The 13,007-nt window shown below is 47.6% G+C and overlaps 1 protein-coding gene across 3 annotated transcripts in view; it reads left to right on the forward strand.

Annotated features, from left to right (window-relative positions):
- Window positions 1-13,007, forward strand: part of WARS1 (tryptophanyl-tRNA synthetase 1) — a 105,432-nt gene that overhangs the window by 22,405 nt on the left and 70,020 nt on the right. The window contains exon 2 of one of the 3 annotated variants that reach the window (XM_085626359.1): window positions 5,007-5,550. The exons of the other annotated variants lie outside the window; for them this stretch is intronic. The gene's annotated coding sequence lies outside the window, so the exon portion shown is untranslated. The remainder of the gene's footprint in view (window positions 1-5,006; window positions 5,551-13,007) is intronic. 3 annotated transcript variants of the gene reach the window in all.

Here is a 13,007-nt window from a genome sequence, read left to right on the forward strand (position 1 = left end):
AATGCACCATTGAAATGCATGCCTAGTAACTCGAAATTAGAAGGATGTATGGACAGAAGTCGAAAAGCTGATTGTATATCACTTTTTGCCAGCTCTGCTGCGTTCCCAGCTGATCTGACCAATTTCAATGCATCATCCACCGATGCATAGGACACACTTGAATCCGATTGGGAAATAAAATCATTAACTGACAGGCCTTCTGGCCACGATAGATGATGTATTGAACGATATTCCCCAACAGCTTTCTTGAGCACAACACCCAGTGGAGAAATGATCAATTTATCAAGGGGGCACCATAAGAAAGGGCCAGCTACTCTGCCTGCCGCTACTTCCGAGTTTAGCTTCTGCTGAACCACCTGTGGAGCTCCTAGGCGAATTTTAAATTATTTGACCAATGCTTCTGCCTAGGCCCATGATAACCAATTTTAAAACCCACTTTGAAACACCAAAACAATTTGGATGGCGCCTCAGGATCTGGATAGACTCTCAACCAGCTTGATAACTCCTCAAGTCTAATTGGTGTATGGGCCCTTTGCTGCAAATTGAAATGACTGACCTCTCCCTCGCTGCCCTCTCCCTTGCTCACCAAAACATTGACCCGCAAAACATTGGGTGAGTGGATGTTTTCCTCCACAATGCGAGCACTCATGCTTGTAACGGCAGAATTGTCTGTTACAGAAACCTCTGATAAAATTCCAGCATGCCCCTGTAACTGGTGCTTGGCCCCTCCCATAGAACCCCACCCCAGACTGAGCGGGACGATACCGAGAGGGCCGGTAAGTGACCGGTAAATCACTCGCCGTATGTGCCGTAGCTGGAGGATGAGAGGAAGACATCCATTGTAACCACAGCTCCGAGTCAGTCACCCCAAGGTTTATCATTGAAGATACTAATCCCCGCTCTAAAATCTTCGTCATAACTTAACCAAGCGTATCCACCAAAATACATTTGTGTCTTCCATATTATGTCTGTGTATTTAAACATAGCCACTGCCCTTTCTTGGTGACATTCACAGTAAATGCTCGCATAAATAAGGAAAGCAGATGTCCAATTTTCTATCGTTTTGGGAACTCTAGGTCTATTTGCTAATTCCCTCTCTTCCTCCTTGGAGCCTTCTTTGGCTTGAATATCCCTATGTAATAGCTTAAAGACATCCACAAACTCATGCCTCCATATTCTATTCTTAGTCTTTTCCGATAAATGAGAACCTAAGGGCATTGCAATACCCATATAAGGAAGTTTCTTGTGAATATTTGTATCCTCTTCCTCTTGGTCATGTTCATCTTTTGCAATCTCAACTACCTTCTTAGCTTGTTTACTACTGTTCTCTTCACGTGCACAGACCCTTTAGCTTTATCCCCAACCTCAGACTGTACTTCACCCTGCTTGATGTTGTCAAAATCATTACCCACCCCCCCCCAACACCAATAGAACTTGTTGTCAGTTTCTGTGCTTTATCAGTTTGTTGCCATGCTGCCCACCACGATGTCTTACCTTTAGGCAATTGTGATGAGCGCCTGCGAAATTCCTTGGGGTCGTCTTTATGCTGGCCAGCCTTTAATTCTTCATGCTCAATTTCTCGGTCTGCTCTTGACGTCCGCTCTTGACGTCTGCAATATACTAAAAACACTGGTTTGCCCCGACAAACCCCTTTGATCCCCCTCCATTTGCATATGAGTTTTTTCATGTTCCCCACAGTCCCCATCTCTCAATTCACCCTCCTCCTAGTCCAATTGTTCTTCATAACCTCTCGAACAAGCCTCACTCACAGCTGGCATTTCCCCCATCTCCCACCCTACCATCATACAACCTCCATTGAGGTGCTGTCAGATGCTTAAATTATTCTGAAGATGAAGGAAAATCTGCTCTAGATCTTCCTTTTTCTTCGGGCCAATGTACTAGAGCCGCCTCATGCTCTGTTGGCAAACCTCTTGTGCCAGCCGGTTCCTCCACCTTACTTACGCCTTTCTCTTCAAGCTGCTCAGACCTGACTGGTCCCCTGCGCCCAAACCCCCCTTCTTACCCAATTTGCTAATCCCACCCTCTTCTGCAAGCTTATCGGTATGTTCTACCCATACCCACTGACCTGACCCTAAGTTAGTATGTTCATCCTGCACTCCCACCCTCATGCACTGATATTGCTGACCCAAAAAGGCTTCATTATAGGGGCGCAAACCTTGCTTAAACACTAATTATTGCTCAACTGTCTTGTCTGAAGGCCTTCCAACCAAAACTGAATCGTCCATAAAAACGTATTGTTCTTGTAGGAACTTTTGAACACTTAACGCTGTGCCTTGACTCAGTCTGTAAGAAAACATCCCCACCGTGTGAGGGCTGCCCCATAATCAAGCCGTGCGGTGCTGAGCACAAATCACCTGTTAGCAGGTCCGCCTCCTCTCCACCAGACATTTTTACAGCAGGCAATGAGGACAAGCGTACACATTTTAAAGTTGGTTCAGCATTTACCAAAGCCTGACTGGGCAAATTACAATCATTTCCCCTGTCGGCTACAGTAAATCCTGAGCCACCGCCTTCAGCATAAGAGGCTTGAGCATCCCAGCAAACTCACTCTTGGACCGCCTCCCTTTTCTGCGCGCTAACGATGCTGCCGGCTCCGCCCAAGTGGCGCCTCCCTTCGCTCTTACCGCTCCTCCCAGCAAACGCCCCTGACGAGTAGCTACGGTTGCGCGCTGGACTGTGTTGCGCCTCAGGCCTCCTTGGCAGCCTGCCCTACAACCGGCGACGGTGCGGGACTCCCTGACGACCTCTCTGGGTCATTCTCTTTGCCCGGTGAGTGAACTTCAGAAACTTTGTTATTTGACATATATTTTTTACTTTGTTCGCTGCAGACAAATACGCAGCTACAGCGACCGCCACACCACGCGCCGCCTTCCTTTTTGGACGCTCGAGCCCCACCCAACCTTCACCTGGCACACCTGGTTTCAGCAAGTCCTCCCTCCCTGCCTGCCTCACAAAAGACCCTTATAGCTTTCCCAACGTCCTCATTCCCCGCCATAATACCCTCACAAGACCTCCAAATACTACAAAATAGCTACCTGACCTCCACCGCGAGTGTCTTTCCACCCAAAACACCACTATATATAACCTCCCCCTAGATCCCGCCCTCACCACTACCTGCACCTATCCGCACCTGTGGCCTGCTCCATTGCACGAAAACACTCAGGGGGAGACCGGCTCGTGCCATGCTCCCCTGGGTCCCCCCTTGAAAGAATTGCAAGCTGAATCGATGTGCTGGGATTCAAATGTATGACCTTCACGTCACTGCCGAAGTCGGTGATGAATGGTCACTCTAAGCCGTCTCAAGGCTTACACATGAGTAATACTGATGTTTAAAATAAGTGTGAAGTCCTATAAAATATGGGTTCTCTACCCTTTTCTCTCTTTCATTTGCAGCTGGACTGTATGTTGACACTTTTTTTGTTTTTTAGTTTTCTGTGCTTCCACATTGGGGTGCTCGTCTTGTGTGATTGGGGGAAGGTTGGCATAGGTTTTCATGTGTGTTCGGATTGGTAAGATTAGGTTATTGTAGTAGACAAATGGACACTTGCCCAATCTCATGCTGAATAGCATTTCACTAATTGTACCGGACAAAATGACAGCGTGAATTGAAGCCAGGCTAACCCCTTTCACTTTCAAAGTCACTGCTTTTTCTGCCAGCAGAGTAAAATTAGGGTGGCTCACAGAAAATACCTGATCGCAAACAGGAATTCTCAGTTTTGAGCCACCACAAAATTTGCCGTTGAGTAGAACCATAAATGTGATTGTGGCTTAGGTTGAGTACAGAGTGGAATGAGGGATGGGATGTGTCTCTTGGATGCAGCTGTTAACCTAACACCTCCAAATGTCCAATTTCTTATGTACATGATTTATTCATGCAGATAATTCACAGGACAGACAAACCCTTATGGTTTGAATCCGAGAAGATCATGAAACCGACATATAATATGAAGTATGCACATTGTGAAGAAATGTAGATGGCCTTTGCAGAATCACTTCTGCCTGCGAGACACTAAGGTTGGAAAAAATTATATAAATAGATGAGAACGACATCAAAAACTTCACAAAAAGGACAAATTCGCCAAAGAAAAAACATCACGACATTTATATCATAAATGAATAAAGCACAAAACAACATTTAGATCACTCTTATTACTGATTGTGAATATATACTTTTCACACATGCTGGACATCATTACGTTGTATCCCTAACTACGTTGTTTGTGTAACGGAAGCCTGCTTTTGGTGAGTTTTCTTGCAATACTTCATATTGCTTATTGGTTGACCATTTCTACTGGTTTTTAACCCCTCCCCCCAAACTCCCCCCTTCTCCCCCCTCTTTCTCGTTTTTCCTTTTTTCCTTTTTCTTTTTTCTTTTCCCCTCTCTCCTTTTCTTTTCTCCTCTCTTATAGAAGGTTGTGGTTATTTTTGGGGAATGATTTCTTGCCTTGTATATAAAAATCAACTCCTCCCAGCCACATACCAGGGATAGGTACCTTAAAATGGGTGCTGACGATGTCTGAATGTTTTATATTTTTTTCATATGCGTGTATGCAGTATTTTTATTGTACAATATACATGTGATATAAATGTTGTTTTGTGCTTTCTTCATTTATGATATAAATGTCGTGATGTTTTTTCTTTGGCGAATTTGTCCTTTTTGTGAAGTTTTTGATGTCGTTCTCATCTATTTATATAATTTTTTCAATTGATGTATTACTTGCCTCTGGTAGCTTTGAAAAAAACAATCGACTATCGGATAGAATGTATCGTTGTGTCATGTGATGTTCTGTGGTGTTTTTGGTATTTAAATGTGGTTATGTTGCATGTTTTCAGCCTTGAAGAAGTTCCAGTGTGGAACGAAACGCGTTGGCTGCTAGTCCTTTTACAAGAAAATTAAAAGAATATTTCAAAGATATTGTTTGAACCTGAACTTCTTACTGGTGCACCTTCCTCTTTTTTCTTTCTTTCATATAACTGGTCTACAGTGGAGTCGATCTACGGCGTGCTCCAGGAAGATTTGTGCACAGGAACTGAACTTTTAACTCAAAAATTTGGGATTTGAAGTGCTTAACTTATGGTCAGCCGTAGCTTGTTTTTTTTTTTGCAGAAAAGACTCTGGTAATATCCCGCAGTGCCCTGGAATCAAATCCCACCCCATCGAAAACTCAGCATGCTGCCGCTCTTGCTCTGAGACAAGCCAGGGGCTTAATCCTACCATCCGAAACTTGTAACTACCTGTTAGGCAAGCGGTGCCATTTTTTTCCGCCCACGCAGGGCTGGGCTGTGCTGAGCAGCTTCCAGATATCAAATCTGGGGTGAATACCAGTGACCTGGATGACTGGATGGGCTGACGGGTCCCGCCGACATGAATTCCCTACTGGGGGATGCTGCCCGGCTGCCTGCCTGGGATTCCTGTGAGGCCGCTGAGAACTGAGATTCGACAGTGAGGAGACGCGGCCTCAAGACGGCTTGCCCAGTGAGGTGATGCCAGCGACGGCGGTGAAGCGAGGTGGAGAGCTCGCACTCCTGGTGAGTATGTGAGACCCCCCTTGAGAGACTACCATCCGTACGCTGAGGTGGTGAGTTCTTGTTCTCTGGACCTCTGTGACAAAGGGACGGCCTTGTGTGTGTGTGTGTGGGGCTGTGGGTTCCCCACGAGTGCTGTGTGGTGGTGTTGCCTTGCACTTGTGCACGTCCTGGGAGGCAGCAGCCCGCAATACGGACCGGAGGACGCTGACCGCTGGAGGTGTAGACACTGGGGAGGCCTTTACTGCGCATGCTGCTCAGCAAGGGCCAAGCTGGGCACCAGAATACACCGACTAAGAGCCACGAGTCTGAGGCCTGCTAACATAAAGTGGCGGTCCTTGCGGTGAGGACGGACAGCCGGCTGGCTGCCTGCGGAGACCCCCTAGAGCCTGAGGTGGCTGCGGGAGGATCATGACTCTGGGTCGGCTGGACCGGTACAGGCAGAAAAGGAGGCAGGTGGGCTGTGGCCCCTGGTTGTACTGCTGCTTCTGAGGCTGTGGCATCTGGAGGGGGCTGGAAGAGAGCTGCCTGAACGCCTGGAAGGGACTGAGACTGCTCCTGCTTGCTGGTCCCCCTGAGCTCAGTGACAACTACTGAAGAAAACGTGGATGCGTTACAAACGGAGGTCTGCAAACTCAGAGACACTGTCCTTAACCCTCAGAAACTGGTGGTGCGGCTAGATGACTGAGCAGAGGACTCTGAATACAGGTCGCATAGGAATAATCTACATTTCGTAGGCTTCCCTGAGAAAGCGGAAGGACCTTCAGCTGAGTTATTTTTGGTAGACTCGGTTACAACCGCCCTGGCCTCCAAGAGACTCTCGAAATGTTTTACCATTGAGAGAGCGCACAGGACGCTCGTCCCCCCGCCTAAACCTAGAGTGCCTCCAATTGCTATTATTGCCCAGCTTTTCAATTACTGAGACTGGGAAGTTATCCTGCAAGCTGTCCGCTCCAGAGGACCTTTTCTTTTTGAGGGTCGCCCTATTTCAATTTACCCTGACTACACGCAGTGAGTTCAGGACCAGCGGAGAATGTTTCTTGAGGTAAAATGGCAACTCTGAGATTTTAATCTCTAGTGCAGCCTCCTCTTTCCAGCGAAACAATGTGACAAATGTTGCAGGCCGCAGAGGCTGTGCCTGATTTGAATGGGGCATCCTAAGATCAATTGATAGACCGGAGCCCGAACGAAGATGGTACATTCACAATGAAACACGGACATACTTGGCTGAATCAGGTAAGTTGAATATGTCTTGGTGACAATGTGGGGAAGCTCTGGAATTGGTAACTGGGGGAAATGCTTGCATAAGGTACAGTTTGCGGGGGTTATTCCTCCAGCATGTAGATTAGCAGTGTTGACCGGGGGCTTACCTCCAGAGGTTGGCACCTGAGTGGGACACTGGTGGTCTCTGCCTCGCACCCCACCAGCTGTCTAGCCACTAGCGCAGCACAAATGTTTAGGACCTGTTACAACATACATAATATAAGAAAGAAAGGAAACAAAAAAACAGAATTAGAAATATGACCGTGTGGCTCATTGTTCATCTTTATTCGGGATTTGGTTGGGTTATGGGGCGGCACTTGCGACTCCTTACCTTCTCCGATATTGGACTGGAATGGTTGGCAGTACTGCTCAAGGGGACGGTGGAAGTTGGATTACATAATGTACTTTTTATGGTTTGATTTGGGTTGTTACCTTTTGCCTCCTAGTCTGAAAACTATGTTTGTATTGCTAGAAAGGTCCCAATGTCTGAAGGGGCTGTGCAGGGTATTATGGCTGAGCTGGAGTGGTGTGAAATTATTTTGCGACTTATGGCTGCCTCCGTAGCAAAGGTAATCACCTGGACTGTCTGTGGTGTAGCTACCTTAGAAAAACGCAGACGGGTGTTCGCTCAGCTGAAACAATATAGCGTGGCAGTGGTATGCCTAAAAGAAACTCATATTTGGGGGGACTCACTACCATGCTTAAGGCGGCGATGGAGAGGACCGCTCTACGCTAACTCCCATTCAAGCTTTGGATGTGTGGTCCTCATATGGGTGGCTCTAGGGGTCCCCTTTCAATATCATGTGGCTTCAGGGTAGCAACGGGGAGATAGTGCATATGCAACGTGAAATTCTTGAAGTCCTGTCTATACGAAACAAGTGTGTCACCCCACCCCATAGGAGACTAAATAGTTGCACTCCCTAGACTGGAACTGGAGACGGCTGACGGGCTGGATGCTCTGATTACAAGGAAGGAGCTCCCTGCTGCCGTTCGGCGTCTCAAGTCGACTGAGAGCCCTGGGAGTGACGGACTACCTGCAGACTTTTAACCAGAGGTTTGCCCCTCTGTTGGTTGACCGCCTTTTAGAGATCTATAATAAAGCACTTGAGTTTCATTCTTTACCGGCTCCATGTGTGAGGCAGTGGTGGCCATAATTACAAAGCCTGACCGAGACCTTTTACTGGCTAGCTCTTAAGCTTGAATGTGGAAGTCCTTAATAGGATCTGGTGGCCTGCCTCCTCCCGCACATGCCTCTCCTTATACATACAAGTCAAGAGAGGTTTATTTCGAGGCGTAGCACCACTCATAATTTACGGCGCCTGGCACATGTATGGCATGCTCCGTGCCTCTTGCAAGACGATTATGCCCTAGCACTGCTCAACATAGAGCAAGCCTTCGACTCAGTGGCAGGTTCTTCAAAGAATTGGAGTGGGTCCTGGTTTCCTTGAATGGGTCCAGTTGCTCTGTGCCTCCTCCTCAGCCCGAGTACGGGCTGGAAGATTGGTATCTAATCCATTTGCGCTGTGCTCCTTTTCGCAGTCACTGTGTAGCCTCTTGTGGCTGCCTTGTGGGGAGGGATGGGTGTATGGGGAGAACTCTCAAGGAGACCAACCACGTGGTCTCCGTATATGCAGATGATACACCAGTGTATCTGTCAACTGGCTCATTCAGCGCTATCCTCCTTACGGTGCTGTAGAAGTTGGGCAACGTTTCAGGTCTCCGTATTAATCTGGGGAAGTCCAAATTGATCCCACTGGGGAGGCTGGCAGGGAGACTGACAGATGAATTACCCCGGATGGGGTTTCCATGGGTGACTGAGGGGGCTGAATACTTGGGGATCCGATTGGCGACTAGGACCTCCTCCTACTTGGATCTTAATGTGGGGATAGTGGTGGAGGGCATACGCGGCACGGTACAGTTCTGGCAGAACTTACCTTTGTCCCTAATGGGCCGAATAGTAATTGCATCAAGCATTGGCAAAGCCAATAGGTCTTGCAATGGCTTTGCTTTCAGCAGTACTGCAGGAATCACTCCCCTCCCTCCTCACCCCCACCCCTCCGGCTAAGGGGGTGATTAGAAACAAACCTCCCTTACCTGTCCAGCACAGATGCCGCACCTCTTCCCCAGCCAGCTGTGCAGGTCACGGCGAAACACAGGAGGGGGTGGCAAGAGAGACAACACTGACAACAGGGCATGGGGGTGGGAGCAAAGGGAATGGGGTGGCAAAAAGGGCAAGAAGAACAAAGGGGAGTGGGACAAAGGGAATAGGGACAACGGGAGGGGGCGGCAAAAAAGACCACACAGACAATGGGGGGGCAAGAGCAAAGTGAACAAGGACAATGGGAGGGGGCGGGAGGAAAGTAAAGGACGACAGGAAATTACTAGAAAAGCAGAGGCAAAAGAAAAAGTAGTGCGGGGTACCAGAACATATGGCCTGTATCGAAAGGATCCATGCAACAGGGGCAAACATTAGGGCAGAAACAAAACCGCCACAAGGCGGGACAAATGTACTTTATCCACGAATCAAAACTATGGCATTTAGTAAGGCGGATCAAGTAACAAATCACAATCGGTAACTTCCAAGCAACATTACAGCATGCCTTGCAGGGAAGCGCATGCGCGCTGCCTCTAGGCTCGACCTAAAAATTACCATTTTGCCCTGGTGCCTATATGCATTACAACATTCACTATACATGGTCCCCAGTCATTATTTCCAGACTCTAGACGGTCTGTTGGTGGATCTTTTGTGGAGTCCCAAACGAAAAGGGGTACGCCTGACAAACACTACAGACAACGTTGGGAGGAGTGGGGCATGAGGTTTCTTTACATGACTTCCCATCTTCAGCACACAGTTCACTGGTTGGACAGCGATGACAATTGGAAGAAGCAACACCTGGCGGGCACGTATGGTAACCGCACCTTGCCAGAGCTCCTGATGCTCGATTTCGAGGTTCTCACCTCACTTCCCTACATTGAACTCCATGTAGCTAGTACATGGGAGGCCACAATTAGGAGGGTGGTACGACACGCGTCTCATGCCCCGGATATGTCTCTGTTGGCGGTAAGACCCTTCTCATGTATTGCTGACTCCATGTCTGTACGGCGATGGCAGGAAGGAGCATGCAAGCTGATGGGGGACCTTTATGTTAACAAACAACTTATAACACGTGAGGAGGCAGTGACCTCCTTCAATCTGGGGGCAGGACAGTTCCCACAATACAAGAAGATATCTAGGGTTGCGCAAGAGGTCTAGACGTCCTTCCCTGAGGAGCCCTCTTGCACTAATGTATTTGAGGTAATGTATAGGGCCTAAGGGCGTCGACTGGTGTCCAATCTCTACCAGGCCCTACAAGAAGACCTACCGGTGGGACTTTCCCCTGTACGGATGAAATGGGATACACTGGTTCCGGAACCTCTAACGGAGGAATAATGGGTGAGAGTCCTTGAGGGAGTCCGAAGTGTAAGCTCCAATGCACGGTTTAAACTCCTCTAGTATATTTTGGTACATCAGATATACCTTACCCTACGGACGTTATGCATGATCTTTTCGGACCACCCTGGAGTGTGCCCACGCTGTGGCTCGCTAGAGGCTGACTTTCTCCAAATGACATGGGCCTGTCCATCTCATGTTCCCTACTGGGAGACTGTACTTGCACACCTGAAAGAAGCTACAGGTTGGGTGGTTCCCAGGGAGATCCGAAAGTGCTGCTGGGCTTACTTCCTGCCCCAAAACATAAACTGAGCAGGAGATTTATATTTTTGAGATTGGTATTAGCAAAAAGACACATTGCTATAGCGTGGCTTAGCTAGCTGAAACATGGCTGAAAGACGTGTGAGTGGGCAACTGTAGAGGCAGACCGAATTAAATATGTCCAGAAGGATGAAAGACTTGAAGACTATCTCCGAACATGGTCCTCTATGATGTCTAATTTACTGGATCCGCAGGCCGTGGGAGGGCACGAGAGTGCGAATGAGCAGGAGACGCAGTTATTCCCTGTGCGTTGACCACTGGATGGTAGGCGATGACTGAGAATACCTTGAAAAACCTAGGATACATATGCACAGTCTACTTTTTTCAGAGACCCAAGGCCTTGAAGGAAGGAAGGAGGGAGGAAGGGAGGCGGGGGGTTAAGTTGTTCAATGTCGACAGGGTGGGGGGAGGGGGGTCCCTTTATGTACAGAATAATGCACCTGCAATAGATCCTATTTGCTGTCTTTCAAATTGAGGATTAGGATTTCTCACATGCATGACACTGCTGTCTTGCTATCTTTTCAATTCCCCCCTTCTTTAATACTGCGTAAACACCAAGTGATTTTTTTATTTTGCTAAATTATGGTTGTATGGCAGGAGGAGGAGGATGAATATACCTTTGGTAACTTCCTATGTAAAAACTGTCTGAGTGATTCTCAAATACCAATAAAGTTATATTTAAAAAAAAAAAAAAAAGAAAATCTGAACCGCCTGCCACAGCTCGAAAAGCATCTCAGAAGAGGAGTGGACTTCCATCCTCTCTGAGCCCCGGCTCGAGCACACCAGCAACTTGCTGAAAGCCATCAAAAATCCCAACAGCTGGATCTTCTCACTTGCCATCACTCTGGCTCCCCTCAAGTGCAACCCAACAGCAAGAGAACAACCACAGGCCAGCTAATACACAGAAGAACTCAAACTGACAAAATGCCACTTGTTATTGTTAGATTATATTTGTAGAGCGCCAACCACCAAAGGAACTGCAAGCAACTGGTGCGAAAAAAGGAGAACAAATCAAGACACCGCAGATAAAGACCTATTCAAATCAGTCTTAAGATGCTACCACCCGCAGATGTGGAACACCAGCACACAGTATTGCAGATCGTATCAATGCCAGCACTAACAGCAGCAAGGAAATCTTCACCATCATCAGAGATTTTACAACACCTCCAGCAACAACACACACTCGCAAGACCTTTGCAACAAGATCTCAGAATTCTTCTGTAGCAAAATCACCTCGATATAAAGCAACTTCGACCCTCAACTGGGCCCCGTTAACATCGCAGTTCATCTTGCCATCATGGCCAGTGAATGTTACCTTGTGGCCTACCTTCACCACTGTTGAAATCGCTGCTACCATGAAAATCATCCACTTAGGGGTGGGGGTGGCTCATTTGATCCTTGCCCCCACCATTCCTTCCTTCACCAAAGGACTCCGTAGCCTTCATGCTCCTGGACCTCTCTGCATCTTTTGACTCTATTTCATATCCCATCCTCATTAGGCGCCTGCACCTGATTGGCATCCAAGGAGCCACTCTATGCTGGATCAGCTCCTTAATGGATAGAACGCAGGCTGTCAGCCATGTATCCTACTTCTCTGAAGCCCACAAACTCATTTGCACAGTGCCACAAGGTTCATTGCTCTACCCCACCCTCTTCAGTGCATACATGATCCCACTGGCCAGCGTCATCTGCGCACACTTCAACATCCTCTCCTACACAGATGACCTGCAATTCCAACTCTCCCTCTTGGACAAGACTCTCAACACAAGAAACCAGTTCACCTCCTTCACGACCGAAGTCGCTAACTGGATGAAAGCCAAATGTCTTAAGCTTAACACTGACAAGACCGAAGTAGTGATCTTTGGCAATAACAAACACCTCACCATGGGGCTTCTAAGGTGGCTTGCTGAACTTGGACCCACACCACAAACCCTTGACGGGAACCTCGAATAATCATAAACGCAAACTGGACATGACTGCCATTGTCGTTGCATCCTGCTTCCACACCTAGAAGATGCTGAGGTAGATCTTCAAATGCCTCCCAAGCAATACTATAAAAATTGTCTCATGCACTACTCTCCAGCAAGTTGGACTGTGGGAACATCCTCTGTGCCTGGATCACCAAGCAACTGAATAGAAGAGTACACACCATCCAGAACTGGGTAACCGGACTCATCCTCAATTTCCCACACAGAATTCGCATCACACCACACCCCAGGGAACTACACTGACTCCTGATACAAAATGCACTCAATTCAAACTCCTCACACACATTCAAAGCATTACACAACTTTTTCCTCGATTATTTGTGTCATTGTCTGGGTGTTTATATTGACTAGTTATGTGTTTGTATGAACGAATTATGTGCATGGTCACTGTGTATTTATTTATAGGTGGGGTTTTTATTACGAATATTTTTGATTTACGTTTTTGTCTGGGGTTACTA

This window comes from Triturus cristatus, chromosome 9 (genome assembly GCF_964204655.1).
Source record: "Triturus cristatus chromosome 9, aTriCri1.1, whole genome shotgun sequence".
Taxonomy (NCBI): domain Eukaryota; kingdom Metazoa; phylum Chordata; class Amphibia; order Caudata; family Salamandridae; genus Triturus; species Triturus cristatus.